The following is a 15,268-nucleotide window of genomic DNA, read 5'->3' on the forward strand; positions in this document are numbered from 1 at the left end:
GTGCTCTTACCGCCGGCGACACGAAAGCTATGGATACGGATTGGATCCGGATACGACTTCAACAGGTCGGAGCGGTTACTTGTGTTTTCAGTCCGTAAAAGCGTAGCCTTTGAGATTTAAAGGACCCCTGACAGCAAAATTTTTGTTGGTGACTTTTTTACTGTAATTTGTAGCTTTGGGTCTGGTAATCCCTAAGTTAAATCGTAAATGCTCTAGCGTATCGTATAAACGCCCGCCTAAAAACCACAAGAAACTAGCGACCCATGCGGGGAGCGTCAAAGACCACGTGCACTCAAGCTGTGGTGACGTAGAAAGCGCGGTTTTCAAATCGGGGCCCCGCGCGCGGTAGAGATTGAAAGTATGTGGGTGCCTCGGTATGGGTTAAACCTGTTAAGCGCGTGACCCCTCACGCAAACTACCTCGAGAGCAGCCCGACAACAAAGCGAGAGGGGTGCGGAACAATAGGCCTCGCCGGGTGCCAGTCGTCGTATTGTGCATGTGCGCCCCGCAAACGCACGCCGCACGCTTCGACACAGCAAAGAGAGTGAAAGCATGGCTGGCAGTCGGCTCCAAACACACTCAGAGATCGTCGACGTCATTGTTACTAGCGTATCGTCACTCAGGGTGATTTTTGTGCAATGTATCACACCGAACACGTAGCACTAGTGTCGATGTTGCAGGGCAGCCGATTTTTTGTTTTTTCTCCTACGCTGTTTGACATCGAATTAAAATAACTTCCACGCGACGGATGCCGTTCAAATTTGGCCAAGAAGACCTATGCATACCAAGCGATCGAATGATGGGCACATCTCGATCTTGAAATTTGATGTCAGTGCTCCTTTAAACACAATACTCAGAGATAACCGTTGTTTGAAATATATGAGCTTCTGCACCACATAAGAACCCCCTCCCCCCCCCAAAAAAAAAAGCAGGAAAAAAAATGATATACTACTTCAAAACTGCTGTATCGTACTATCTGTGCATGAAAGGAGGCACACTAAATGAACCCGCTCAGCACCGCGCACTTCCTTGTGTTGTTTTTTTGTTTTCCTAATGAGTAAATGCTGGTCAACACAAAGAGGCCAACAAACGTTTTAGGCACAGCCGTCGCGATCATGGGTAGCGCAACACGTTGTGTAAAGTGGTGTTGAAACTGTTGAAACGTCTTGCACGTGAACAACTTCACACCACTACAAATGCTGAAAACTAACAAATACCAGCAGCCATACCATGCATTTATTTGGTAACACACTGGACGTAACGTTACGGTTGAACGTGTCCTTTGATTGCCTCTTGGGTTTGGTCTGCTTGGGAGCAAACGTCATTCATGATGTTTGCACGTTTAAATGTACTACGTGGGCAGAGGGCACAGCGACTGTGCACACAGAACACATTGAACATAAACATGCGCCACAGTGCATACACGGCAGCCGAAGGCCAAATGCTGCAGTGAGTTTTCAAAAACGGGTCGGCAAGTTATGATCGCGTCACGACCACGAAACAATGTCATGACAGCAAACGTCATTCGCCGTGTGTGCTTCAAAAACGTCGGAACACGTTGAAATGTACTGATTCCCCTTTCGTAGAAGAAGCCGAGAAGACGCACGTGTCCACAATGCATATAGCTAACACACAATACCAAACTAACGTGCTACCTACGGTGATTCTGCAGAACCAAATCACCACTAAAACCCCCAACCTTTGCCACACCAGTGAGCCTCGGCGGAGAGCCTTGGCCAGCTCCAACCGCTCCAACCTCGAGCATCAGCTAACGCTGGTTGCTATCGAGGGGCCCAGGACGTGGCCCGCGCGCGAGCTCACGGTATCCCCGACTAAGGGCGCCTCTATGTATCTCCTCAAATAAAGACGTTTATCGCCAACCTTGGATGACTGTGCCGTCGTCCTCGCACTCGCTCTATCAGCACGTACGATTTCGGGGGATTTCTTGAATATCAAACTGTACTGCAATCATGCAGACTGATGTTTCAACTCGAGCAGGGCATATCGCGAGCGAGCTGCTTTCACGTAAGCGTGCGAGCGCGTGCGTGCACCGCGATAGCCGGGTCGGGCAAGGACCCTCTTGCAGAGATTCCCCCAGCTTCCATGGAGTTGGGGGAATCTCTGCACCCGTGTGCAGAGATTCCCCCAAAGAGCACAGATAACATAACCTGGCTTGAGTCATTGGTTAGATAAACAAGGACCCCTTGTTTATCTGCACACCCCCATAAAGATTTGTAAACTGAAGTATAGTTAGTTGGGCAAGTCGGTGCACAGTTTCAAATAAGCAAATGGCTAACCCTTTCTCCTTCACAGCCACTTGCTGTGTGCCCTGTTTGCTTAATTCCTTCAAGCATATCTCATTCATACACAGCCAAATGCAAGCATGCACATTCTCACCGTGGTTATCTGTAGATGTAACAAAACATCTGCACACTTCTTACAAGAAAAAAATGGCAGATTTCACCTTATGTAACAACTTCATATATGGAAGCTTTAAATAAAGGAAATGTGGGAGGAAGTAACATCCAGAATCTTCACAATGAGTAAGCTGTAGTTGGGGGTGCTGGAATAATTTCCACCCCCTGGTGACTGTTGATGTGTGTGCATAGCAGAACTTAAAGGCAATTTGTACTTTTGCCTCCGTTTAATACTACTGCTGATCCTGAAAACTTGGTAACTACTTTGTTGTGTCGTATTTAGTGGGTAATATAACCCTGGGATCTTGTTAACGTGGGCTAGCTGAGCATGTAAGCGCTTAGGTACAAGAATAGGTGTGCCATATGACGGTAAGAATGTAGAGTGCTCAGAAGTGTGGGAGCCCGACGAGCCCGAGGGAGCAAGACACAACCTACCTTAATTGATCGAGCTAGCTTCACAAAGAAAGAGATGGGTTGTACAAGAGAGAGAGGAGGCAGAGGATTTAGGAGGACCGAAACTGGCCACAGGATGGTTGCACCTTGCAAAATCCTTCATTTTTTGGCAATAAATCTTCAACTTATCAAGCGAAACCAGGTGAAATTATCAAGCATCTTTGGAAGCTGTATCGTTTTTTGAAATCTGAAAGGAGTATCTGTCTGCTTCAGCTGAGTTGTGCTGGTCAGCTCATTTACTTCAGTGTTCAAATAGGATGCTTTCTCCCGTTTAAACTCCTTACAATTCTCTCATCAATTCTTTTATGGTGCCTTTGGCCCATACTCTTCATTTTGATGGTTGGACTGTGACATGCCGTGGTCTTGTCTTGGGCTCAGCAAATCATTCGCTTGTTGATCATGGTGAAACATTGTGTTTTGCCTCTTCATTTTCCTTTCTTCCCTTGCATCGACTGTTTTGGGTTGTAGCAGCACTAATGCTGCAGAGTCATTCTGGTGTGGCAGCTCATGATAGCTCTCAATTTCAAAATCTGATGAGTGCTGCTTCATATTAGTTTCACCTTTTATCGACATTTGTACAATTAGGTGCAATCTTATGAATATGAGGTTGTTCTCAACTGTGAGCTCATCTTTTTATGTGAAGTATACGTGCACGTCTTGGGGTATTTGGCACTTATCTGCAGGCTACGTACAGCCAGCCTGTCAATATGAGGGCTTTTTTGCAGTGAGTAACCAGTTGGTCACAGACCGCTGTGCACAGTTGTATATTCGCTGTATGTTGACATGTCTATGTCCACTTGGAACTGCATTTGTTTGCAAGTAGAACCTTGACATAATACAGAAGGAGGTCCCAAAGTAAAAACTGTCATTCACTTCCATTCACTTTAGAAGTATGTGGATTGAGCTTGGTTTGTAGCTTTTTTAAAGTGCCAAAATTGTTTCATCCTCATTATCTAACACCAGGCCAGCAACTACCTTCAATGATGGTCTTGCTGCATTAATTACTGTGAGGTACTGCAGCATGAAGCTCTGCTTGAAAGTTCACCGTTGTTCTGCAGTGTTTCTTCTAGTAGGATTTCACTGATGTAGAATTGTTCTCCATTGGTTATGCGCAGATGTTACTGGTTTACCTCTAACACAATGTTTCATGATGCCTTAGTTTAAAAAAACAGCGCAGAAAACCACAGGGAAACACAGAAAGGGAACACGAATAGTGCTCAGGACCATAGTCAGGGCAGTGCCCAAGGGGCCCGCCCTCCAACACCCTTCCGAAATTTTGGTGAGGGGGTGTTTTACCGAAAATAAATAGAAAGTAGGCATTTTCTGTCAGTCAAGGCCTTTAGCAGGTAAGCAAGGTAGCCGTACAAATATAGCGCTCTACTGCCAAAAACATCATGCCTACAGCAAGTATGCATTTAATAAATATATCACCTTTGTTAAAATGCTCTAAAGGGTTCTGTTGCTGACTAGACTTCAAGAGTTGAGTCCCGACTGCATAAATTCATTTGCCTTCTTAGACAACCATCTTAGCTGGTTATTTTTGCATATGTACAGCTGTAATCAATATCTAGTTAGGGCTTCACACGTGTGACAGAGGCGTTGATTCTTGGTCTTGCAACATAGACATCTGCAGCAGAATGCCTACTGTGATTTCAATTATCTAGCTGCACTGTGGCATATTGTGCAGTCTTCAAGGCAGTGCCATCAACATTCAGATGTATGCATCCATATTTATTTATTTATTTATTTATTTATTTATTTATTTATTTATTTATTTATTTATTTATTTATTTGTTTATTTATACCCTCAAGCCCTGAGGGCATTACAAAGGGGAGTGGTTAAAAGACACAATTGAAGATCCTAATGAAAGAAGGGGATTTGCTCGAGGGGCTCATTTCTTGGTTTGACACGATGACATAAAACCAACAGGCAATTAAACCAAGGAAAGCATAGGGGACATTATTTCTTGTTTTTAACTGTAGTGTAGCAAATATGACATGAATAGGAATGTATTAAAGCAAACCAAAAAACAACACTTCAGATTCCTAGTTACACAATGTTAGTTGATGATTGACAAAAACTGAAAATGCCTTGTATAGATGCGAGTGATCTAGGAAGGTGGTTCCAATCCTTCAAACTCTGAGGGATCACTGAGCAGGAGAGACTTCTATTGCAGCATGTGGCGATACTAATTTTATTATTATGACCAAGGTGTGCAGGAATAAACGAAGGTGGGGAAAGTAAATCATGTTGGATCGGTGGGATATAGTAATAAATTTTATGAAACAATGATAGCCTGAAAATTTTGTGGTGGGATGCCATTGATGGTAATTCGAGAACAATTTTCACGGACATTACACTTGCTGCATGGTTATAGTTGTAAGTCATAAATCTGGCAGCACTATTTTGAGCAAGTTCCATTACAATAAGTAGTTTGCTAGTATATGGATGCCATATAGCAGCCACATATTCAAGTTTACTTGTGATAAGTTTTGTAAATGATGAACTTGAGAGAGGAAGAGGCAGAAGAGACGTTACGGCGATGATAACCTAGCATGTGATTAGCATTGCTAACACTAATAGTTATGTGTACTCAAAGGTAGTCTGAATGCCAAGATAGTGAAATGTAAAGACAGGTTCAAATGACGTGCAATTGAAAAGATAACAGGGAGGGGTAGTGGCAGTTCGAGTTGAGCAGGGTGCTTTGCATTTTTTATGATTTAGCTCCATGAGCCACATGTTCCAACAGTTAGATACAGCATCTAGGTCATTTGTAAGGCCGTAATGTCATTATTGTTGTTAATTTCATGAAATGTCAATTGTCCACAATGAGGTGAATATCAGAAGTTCAGAACACACAATTTGAAAAGTCAGTAATGTATATTAAGAAGAGCGAAGGGTCTATAACAGACCCTTCTGGTGCAGCAGAATGAACAGGCTTGCTAGATGTCATGCCATTGCATGCAAAAGACTGAATAACCAAGGTGAGAAGACGAGTGTCTATATTTAATTTGTTTTGTTTGAAAGGGGCCCTGCAACACAAATTAATTATGTAATTTTCATCGCTTCTTTTCGAACTGTGGAATGCACCGAGATTGTTGCACAAGTGGCAACGTCAAAAACAAAGCTGTTACAATTTTATTTCAACAGAGAAACCACATTAGTTTGGGACTAGAGTGACACACAGTGACTATTTTGACGATAGGAAACGATGCTTCATCACGTGGGAGCAACGACATTGGATGGGCGTTTTGATTGGTTTGACGCGACAAGTCACACATAATATTCACATGGTGCCAGATAGGCCACACTATTGTGCAGCCTATCCGGGAAAATTATAAAAGCACTCTTTATACTTCCTCAGATACTAAAAGATTTCCGTTTCTGAATATGAAATTTTGAAAACAATTGCCAAACGACGCTAGGTGCACTGCACAACGGCCACCATGAGGAGAGTCGTCCGGTATGTCTCTGTAAGAGGTGCGCGGTGATTAGAACCAGCCTTTGCCGTTCATCGCAGCCCCCTGTCCCCCTACTAAGTCAAAGTGTGGGGCAGAATTTGCACCCCTCCCTCTCTTAGGTGACTAGGGAGGCACAGATGAAATAACATTGCAAGGCCCCTTTAAGAGAAGAAGTTTGTGACATACTTTATCAAATGCTTTCTAATGAACGACAAAAATACAGTGAGCCATTGAAGAACAATATGTAGGTGCAATTCATGAGTGAAGGAAAGAAGTTGAGTTTCATAAGAAAATAATTTACAAAAACCATACTGGGGTGAAACCGAGATGGAGTCAAGAAACTTTATTGGCTAAGATGATAACATATATCCTTGAGCATTTCACATGAGATGCTAGTTAGGGAGACCGGGTGGTAAATGGTTGGCCACTGGACTTGTGCATAGGAATCGCCTTCTGATCTTAAGTAGTAGCCACTCAAAATTTTTTTTGAAAGAATGATGGATGAGTGCATAATGTTCTAAAAAAAAAGCTGTGTTAATGAGGTCTGCACCAGGACTAGCAGGTATCACAAATGAGTCAACGATTCTTTGGATGACCACGAGCCATGGCTTCACAGTGGTATGGAAGAATGGGCTTTCCGTCCACTCCTGTTCTCACAGACTGCCCCATTTGTGGAGAGCGCATTGGAAATGTTTTTATTTTATGTTATTGTCAATCAATCACACTGATGTATACACAACAAAAAACAGGAAAAAAGAAAAAAAAAAGACACTGGAGAGCGGATTGGGGGGGGGATGCCTGGGTTGCGTCATAGATGTCGTTGCAGAACAATTAATTAGGATAAGGCGACCGACCACAGCACGCCAGTTTTGGTGCTCGCGTGCGCAGTTGGCGCACAGAGTCACTCTTCTAGATGCATTGGCAGGCAGGAAAACGCTCGTTTCGGCACAACACACATGTCCAGCGTGAAAGAAAAGATGGGCCACGCATGCGTCACGTAGAGGTTCATCAATTGCTGACTATACTTGCAGCGATCCTTTTTGAGGCATCGATCTATCGAATACTAGCTGTTTCATGTTCTCTCATGCTTTGATGAACGCGCGCATACGAGTTAACACGAAGAGGCGGCCGCACGGGCCCGTCTCATCGCGGGCGCCATATGCAACGCTCGCTCGGTTGCTGTGCCACGGTGTCGGTTTCGGAAAGCGACATGGAACGTTTTCGGTGCAAACAGCGAGGTCATTGCATGCGCACGCTTATGTGCTCACGCACATATATGTCCTAGCGTGGAAGCAGAGACGGCCTGGCCACGCATGCGCCTTTATATGAGGAATCGATCTATCGAATACTTATTGTTTCATGTTCTCTCGGTCTGATAAACGCACGCATGCGAGTTAACACGAGGAGGCGGCCGCACGGGCCCGCCTCATAGCTGGCGTCATATGTACGTACAACGCTCGCTCGCTCGCCGTTTGCCACGACGTTGTCGGTGCCGGAGAGCTATGTAGCTAGTGGAATGTTTTCGGCGCAAACAGCGACGTTATCGGTGTCGGTCGTGCGCAGACGAGAATCCTATCGTACCGAGCTCTTTGTCGGGGTCAGAGGTCGGGAAAGAATACTCTTGTCGTACAGACAGGCGCCTTTGTCGGTCTCGGAGGTCGGGAAAGAATGCCCTTGTCGTACCGACAGGTACCTTATCGGTCTCGAAGGTCGGCAAACGAGACCCTTGTCGTACCCACAGGTGCCTTTGTCGGTGCCTTTGTCGGACCGACAGTTACCTATGACGGGCCGACAGTTACCTTTGACGGGCCGACAGCTACCACTGTCGGGCCGACAGCTATCATTGTCGGGCCGACAGCTATCTTTGTCGGACCGACAGGGGCGCTTTGTCGGATTTTTCGACTGGGTTCAAAAACGGTTTTATAAGTAGCGATGCAGAATAATAATGCAGAGTCTCCTCTCCATCTTCCTCTCTCAACATCTACCTAAATTAAATTTAGTTAGGAGATATACGACTACACAGCCGCAGCCAATTAAACCTTGTTCGCTCTTCTTCATATGAAAATCAATTAACCACTCTTTGGTGACAACAAACAACCGTACGATTTACTTTGTGCCACACTATCCTGATGTCGCATGTGGCTCAGTGTGGGTAGCATAGTTGCACTTGTTACGGAATAATAAATTTCTTTGAGAGTGTCAGGTGTGTAATGTCAGCGTTAAAGTTAGGTGGAGTGCCATTATTGGAATACAGCGCCTGCTGAGGTAAATTGGACGGGAGCAAATTACGAGCGTGGGAAGCACTACTAAGATCCAGAGCGGGCGTCGGGAACCTTTTGAGGGGGGAGGGGGAGTGACACGTAGCCGACATGGCGGGGGCCGCACGGGAAAATCAGGGGGACTGTGGCAAACAGAAAAATTCGGCGAATAGGGCTAATTCACAATCATGTGCAAACCTGGAATAGAAATCATGTTTATTCTGAGCACGCGTGTCACAAGGCTGCAATATACAATCAAAGGTTACAAGCCAATATAACAAACCTTCAATGAGACTTTTGGCGCTGAACATTTGAGCCAACTGGCAAATATCTACATCAAGGTTGCTCCCCGATAGACGCAGAAAGTCGTGGATAAACCCAACGGTTAGTGCGCAATGCGTTTAATTTGCTGTTTAGCTGTTATGGGCTAGTTCCCAAACAATTAGGTCCGCGAAAAAGCGGCGTGTCGAAAGAAACTCGAGCCAGTTCATCGTCACTCTCACTCGCGTATGACGATTAGAGTAGCCCACTGAGTTTGGGGTGGGGGGAGGGAGGAGGGGGGAGGAGGAGTAATTCTTGAAATAAACTTGTAGATTTTGGGATGAAGGTCCTTCCCTGGCCTAGCATTTCCACAAAGTCTTTCTCTCCCTAATTTGGGCCTCTGCAAAAAATTTTCTCTAAAGGGAACAATGTGGGGAAGCGAAGGAGCGCATGGGTCGACCTAATGTTCCTTTCATCACGGGCACCTTGCCCAATTTTAACGAGTCCTAGCATGTGGCGCACACCATGAATTCACTGTAGTTGCTGTTACTGTAACTCGTCCCGAACTCTTGTTGGAGCACGCCACGCGGGTTCATCGCGCGTCTGCACAATCTCGTTCCTCGACGCCATCACATGATTGCTGAGAGAGTGTAAGGGGGAGAGGCCACAGCGTCTTACCACGCCGCTTACACAGGCCCGAACGCATCAGCGCGTGCCAGCGTGTTTCTGACAGGGATACAACGCGTTCGTTCATCGCGCGTCTCCAGACTCTCGTTCGCCTTCGCGCGAACCTCACATGATTGCTGAGAGAGTGTAAGGCGGAGAGGCCACAGCGTCTTACCCAGGCCCTTAGAAAGGCCCGAACGCGCTAGCGCGTGCCAGCACGTGGTTTTGTCTGCGTTACGCCAAGCTAGTATCGCAGCCCGGGTCCCTAAAGTGCTCTGCACGTATCTTCATCAAAGCGGTCGAAGCACAAGGCAAAGATGACTTCTCCTTGGCGCGAGCGCGTGCTCAATATGTTACAGATGGCCATGGTAGGTTTTAGAATGCGGACGGTCACCAATGGAACTACGGACAAAGCCCAGCGCAAAAGCTGCTTCGCATCTAAAAAAGAAAGTGAAGATGTTATCTGGCTAGGTGCGATGATATGGGACAAGGCCAACTGGAAGTGATCTTTCTCTGTTCCGGTCTAACCCCATTTGAGCTCAAAACTGCGGTGACTGGCCTTCAAGCGGGAAGTGAAATGGGGAGCGGGGAGGAGGAATTCGCGGGGAAACATGTACAAAAACGTCCATCCGCTAGAAAGTATGCGTAGAAAATTAAAAACAAAAACAAATAGGCAGAACTAGAAGGTTGAAGACTGCAGTACGTGAGCTAAAAACCACTCATTTGTCGTGATGTAGGAAGAATGGTTTACTGGGACGCCGTTTTTTTAGTGTGACATCCCGAATACCGTGGCGCTACATCCCACGCTGCCTGCTGTAACAGGTTTAGTACAGCAGATGAAATATTGAGCTCACTTGCCGTAGGCAATGCAGCTATGACGAAGCACTTTGAACTGCGGTGCACTGTACAGATACAACGGTCAGGTTGAACGCATCATGGCGACCTGAAACGTGGACGGAGTTTCGACAATTCAGAATTATTAGTACCTTCTTGTTCGCTCCACGCCTAGGCGAGTCATACCGTATTTATTCGAATCTAAGCCGATGTTTCTTTTTTTAGAAAAAACGGTGTGAGAAAGAGGGGGGTCGGCTTAGATTGGAGTATAGATTCGAGTACAATGACTAAGTTTTTTTTTTCTTGCCTTGCGAATTTAGCGGGTCGTCTTAGAATCGGGGCCGGCCTAGATTCGAGTAAATACGGTAATATAAAGCGATGAAGAAATTAAATTCCCTGCCCTTACGCACTCTTAGAAATTCATGCTAGCCCCAGGGCTTCAAATAGGAAACGGGTATGCTTTGCTTACTCTATGTGCAGATAGATTAAAGATTAGGAGAGGTTGCCTGAGACAGGCCAGCCGACGTGTTATGTGGTTTAGCTGTTGACGTTGCGACGCCAACAGCTAACCCACATGAAACGTCGGCCAACCCATTTCAGGCACCTTCTCCAGATCATTTACTCGTTCTGCACTTTGTGTGTTTCCATCCGCCGGCTCCCGCTTTGACACTGAATTTGCTTGGTCTAAGGATTTTACAAATTAATGCCGAATTTTACCAAGACCAAGGAAAACCGGGAAGCATGCATTTTTTAGAAGTGACAGAGCTACGCTAAATTACGGTGTTTTAAGTGTTAAAACCAAAACACTATTGCGAAGTGTACGGGGATTGAAAGAAACACGAACAGCGCGATGCGCAGTTTTGATCGCGCTCTGACCTTGCCGGCATTAAACAGATGCTAGAATGGTTCTTGATTATATAGCGGAGTGTGTTGAATGCATCGCCCTGTGCCGAAAGGTCGCGGTTACTGTAGAGACTGATGAATGTGTACTTTCTGTGTACCCGCACAATGTACACATTTATTTTTCACGTACCAAGTTTGTTCACGGTTCTTTTATTCCCATTACCTCAACTGATTGGAACCACCTGCTCACCTCCATTGCCCAACTGACCAATGTCACTGCTTTTAAGGCTGCTGTTGGAGGCAGTGTATACTCTTAGCAGCGTTTTTTTTCTTGTTGTTCTCTTCATTTTGTATATATTGTACCCACTCTCTTCTGTAACGCCGTCGGGCCCTGAAGGTACTCAAATAATTAAAAATAAATAACTGCGGATCAAGCTACGAAAATGCAAGTGTACGACGGGGCATCTCGTTTCTACTGTGTCTGCGGTGCAGAAAACATAGCGACGGTACAAAGGTTCGGGGAATGCCGGAGGACGGTAGAAGACGATTGTAATCACATTAAGGAGTTTTAGATCGCCGAAACTGTAATATTTATTTCTTTGTAAACTACGCATCTGGGACGCACCTGTTTTAATGTAGCCGTGAGAAGTTTGCTTCCGCAGGCTATGAAGTTTTCGGGGCGCAGGAAAAACCACATTCACATCGGCGTTCGCCCCGATTCATTGAGGTGCTGTGCGTCATGATCCAACACGAGAAGTTGTTTGCGCTTTGTGTTAACCGAGTGGTGTATATTATTCCATTAACACACACACACACACACACACATATATATATATATATATATATATAATATATATATATATATATATATATGTGTGTGTGGTGTGTGGTGTGTGTGTGTGGTGTGTGTGTGTGTGCGCCGAGTGGTGTATATACCACTCGGCGCACATATATTGGTGTATATATATGTGTGTGCGCCGAGTGGTGAATAATATACACCGAGTGGTGTATATTATTCCATTAACACACACACACACACACACACACACACACACACACAACAACACACACACACACATATATAATATATATATATATTATATATATATATATATATATATATATATATATATATATTATACATATATATATACATATATGTATAGTAAATTGTCAAGACGTTTACTAACGGTCACATCAGCGACGGCGCACGGCAGCGACAGTCAAAGCGGGGGCCGACTCTCTGCACGAGGGGCGTGCTCTCAGAGAAGAGAACGACCCACTGGAAGGCGCTCGACAGGACGACCATTACTGAGTATATAGGAATGCTTCGCTACAATTTTCCCCGGCTACGAAAGGGAGCCGCCCTGGCGACCTAGCAACTTGTCACTATGAGCGGTCATGTAGTAGAGCTTCAGGCGCGCCACGTTGAACAATGGTCGCGCCCTCGACGGCGCATGTCCAAAGATGGGTAGGTGGGTTCGATGAGGTAGTTCACCGGGGATGTGCGTTCGACGACACGGTAGGGGCCTTGGTATTTGGGCAGTAGTTTGGAAGAGAGGCCAGGCGCAGTGGTAGGGACCGAGAGCCATACGAGCGCTCCAGGAAGGAACGTGGACGCAGAAACTGGTGGTGTCACCGCGAATACTTTTCTGCCGTTCTTGGCTATTCGTAGTAAAGGTCTTGGAGAGCTCGGCGACACTCCTCAGCAAGTCTGGCTGTGGCAGAAAGAGGCGCACATTCAGATCGATCCGGCTTGTAGGGAAGGATTGTGTCAATGGTTGTGCGACGGGTGCCTGCCATACAATAAGAAAAATGGTGAGAAACCAGTAGGTGCTCTGAGGAGCGGTATTGTAGGCGTAACGTGACGAAGGGCAGAATGACATCCCAATTCGTGTGGTCGGCGGCGACGTACATCGAGAGCATGTCGCCTAGCGTGCGGTTGAAGCGTTCGGTGAGGCCATTCGTCTGCGGGTGGTAAGCAGTAGTTTTGCGGTGAACAACGTTGCACTCTTTGAGAATGGCTTTCGACGACCTTCCGACAAGAAGACACGGCCTCGATCACTGAGCAGCTCCTGGGGTGGACCGTGACGCAGCATGAATCGGTGGAGCAGGAAGGAGGCCACATCGCTCGCTGTAGCCGCAGGGAGGGCAGCAGTTTCAGCGTATCGCGTGAGGTGGTCTACAGCGACGATGGTCCAGCGGTTACCAGCGGACGTCAGGGGAAGTGGCCCATATAAATCGATGCCAACGCGCCCAAACGGTCGGTCAGGGCAAAGGTAGAGGTTGCAGACCTGCTGGCGACAGGTGCGTTGAAGTTTTGCGGCGCTGGCAATCGATGCAGGAGCGAACGAACTTCTCCTACGTAGCGGTACATCCCTCGCCAAAAGTAACGTTGGCGAATGCGGTGGTAGGTTTTCGATACCCCAGGGTTGTGCACACTGCGGATCAGAGTGGAACGACTCGCATATGTCAAAACGCAGACTGCGGGGTATTACTAGTAGCCACTGGCGGCCGTCGCCGTTGTAATTGCGTCGGTGGAGCAGAAAGAAAAGTGGACGAAAAGATAGCTCTTCACATTTACCTTACATTTACTAGTAAAAACATCCCCTATACTTTCCTTGGCATCATTGTCTGTTAGTGCTCATTAATATTGTGTATAACAAAGAAAACGAGCCCTTGAAAATAACACTTCTTTCCTTCATTCATAGCGAGGGTCTCGTTCTGGCAGACTTGATGCTTTCAGGTACACTGCAAAAAATCTGGCCCTCTAAACACGGACAAAGCTGAAAGGTATAGCGGTGCCGAGCACTTTTTCCGCGATCCGAATTAAACGATTTCTCTAAAAAGGAGTCTTCTTACGAAGTGCTTTCGTTACCACAGATAAAACAAAGCACTCCGTCACTTTGTTTGAATGAGAACACTGTTCCGTGACCAGAATAAAACACTTTCCTTCAAAGAAGGTCTTCTTAAGTACTCCTACGTTAAGATACTAAAGAATGGTCTGCCCCGTACTGTCCAATATAATACGGCCCATTTGCCTTAATGCAAAATAATGGTTTTGTACCACAACTGCACCATAACATCCCATAGAAGCTTTGCCACCTATGCGGTGGCAGTCTCGGTATACGCTGGCAACAAGTGAGCGGAGGGTCGACCAGTGCACTAGCCACATACGTCCACGTACACGTTCGGTACGGGTCTGGGTTGTTTGTTTCAAGCAGATGCTTCATGACGCATGAACCATAATTCCAATAGTTTTCCTCCACCTTCGTTCCTGAGCCAGCATCGTCGCATTGTTAAGGTCGAAGCTATAACCTGTCGTCTAGCAGTATTCAACAAGATGTCTTAAAATGCGCTCCATGGGTGGCTTTAGCAACATTCCCACTTTGTGTTCTTTGAACGTCTTTGGCATTTTCCTGCCCAATTCGCCGATGTAAGTGGTGTTGTGAACCCCACCACGTACACTGTAGAGTACCCTGCTCTAATCATCCGCAAGTGTGCGGTCTTTGGGCTTTGTGAACACATGTCCTAAGGACAAGGTATACAGAAACACCGCCGAAGATTAGAGCGGGATCATCTACGAAGTACAATGTGGGGATTGCGACACAACTTGCATAGGCGAAATGGGTTGAAGAAGGTAATCGAAGGTTAAAGAACACAAAGAGGATGTTGCGAAAACCACCCATGCAACATGTTCTAAACGGAGCTTGTTGAACGCTGCTGAATGACAAGGCATAACTTTGACCTAATCAATTCGACGATGCTACCTCGTGTACAAAGGTCGGAGGAAAAGAAAAATCTTGGAATCATGGTTCATTCATCTACGGCGCATTGGCTTGCAACAACAACAGCGGCCCTCTACGAGATGTTTACAAGGAAATGTGCGACTAATAGACTGGTCAAACTCCGCTTATATTTGGCAGCGTATACTGAGAATGTCGCCTGCATAGGTGGCAAAACTTTCATGTCATTTTGTTAATAATTGATTGGGTTAAGTCAAAGTAACGAAGAATTTTACAATAAGCTACACATTCCCGAGCGGTAGATGTGGGGGTAGATGCCATGTGTAGA

At 45.9% G+C, this 15,268-nt stretch overlaps 1 long non-coding RNA gene across 1 annotated transcript in view; it reads right to left on the minus strand.

The window, feature by feature from the left end:
- LOC119389101 (uncharacterized) overlaps window positions 1-15,268 on the minus strand; it is a 289,213-nt gene that overhangs the window by 25,136 nt on the left and 248,809 nt on the right. The gene's annotated exons all lie outside the window — the stretch shown is intronic.

This window comes from Rhipicephalus sanguineus, chromosome 4, assembly GCF_013339695.2.
Source record: "Rhipicephalus sanguineus isolate Rsan-2018 chromosome 4, BIME_Rsan_1.4, whole genome shotgun sequence".
Classification (NCBI taxonomy): Eukaryota; Metazoa; Arthropoda; class Arachnida; order Ixodida; family Ixodidae; genus Rhipicephalus; species Rhipicephalus sanguineus.